Source organism: Arachis ipaensis, chromosome B01 (genome assembly GCF_000816755.2).
Source record: "Arachis ipaensis cultivar K30076 chromosome B01, Araip1.1, whole genome shotgun sequence".
In the NCBI taxonomy this organism is placed as follows: Eukaryota; Viridiplantae; Streptophyta; class Magnoliopsida; order Fabales; family Fabaceae; genus Arachis; species Arachis ipaensis.
The window spans coordinates 15,360,577-15,361,849 of NC_029785.2; positions in this window are offsets into that span (position 1 = coordinate 15,360,577).

The following is a 1,273-nucleotide window of genomic DNA, read 5'->3' on the forward strand; positions in this document are numbered from 1 at the left end:
TACAGGATTGAATAAAATTTTAGTGTTTAAAATTAATTAGTAAAATTATAAAATTAAATTGAATTTTGTTGTATGAAAGATTTATCAGATGGATTAAAATTTTATAGTAGACAACTTTATCTTTTATTAATATATATCATTATATTTAAATAATAAATATATTTATTTATTAAATCATATGAATAATGTTGAGTTTAAAGAAATAATAAATATAATGATGATGAATAAACATTATTATCGGGTTAAAAATTCAATTATTTCTGTTATTAGTTTGTTTATTGTACAAAAGATTATTGGAATCAAATAGGCCCAATAACAAGCTAACAAAGTCCTAAAATGGTTCAGGTCCATAAGCACTCATTCACTAACTAATGGCCCAAAAAATTGTTGCATATTACTATCTAAGAAGGAAAGAAGCAACACATTCTTATATGAACCAAGCTTGTGATCGAACTCATTCTCTCTACACTCCAAAAGGAAAGCAAGAAAGAGGAAGTTTGATTAGGATTCAAATCAAAGAAGAAAAAAGGGAATTACCAAATTCAAGCAAGTCAAAATCTAGGGTTTAGAAAGTTAAGATTAAATCAAGAGGTAAATTAAAAAAATCTTTTTCAACTTAGTGCTTCATTAATAACTTGTTGAAGATGCTATTCTCTCTCAAGCACCAAACTAAAAAATTGGAGAAAGTATAGGCTATGAAATTCTGCTACATATCAAGGGTCAAGAATTAAATTTGGAGTCAAAATTTTGATATACGATTGAGATTCTTGAAGAACATTGAAAAAGAATGAAAGAGAAGTAGCAAGGTTTGTTTGCATGTTGGCTTTAATTACTGCTGCTGTCTTTTACACTGCTGCTATTGTTGTGATATTTGGGAAAAAAGAAAGTCAAAAGTTTTAGCCAAGTTTCAAGCTTTGGAAACTTTACTCCTCTATTAAATGGGTAAACAGACAGAGATTGATTTAAAGAGTGAGCACACTGTTTGGGTTCTCATAGCTTATAAACTATCCCTTTCTTCTCCTTAAGAGTTTTACATTGAATTTTCTGTTCTTCAGTGTTCATCTTTTATTTTTTTTGTGTTTCTTTTCAATAAAAAAAAATACATTAAGTGAGAAATCAATAAAAGTCATTGAGAGAAAAGGCAAAGAGAGATATAAAAAAATTCAAAAAATTATGTAAAAGCCCTTTTGTGTGTTTATCTGTTTTATACACATGATCTTGAGGGAATTTTATTGCTAAGTTGGGGAGCACTTAGTGGTTAAAAATCTAGGGA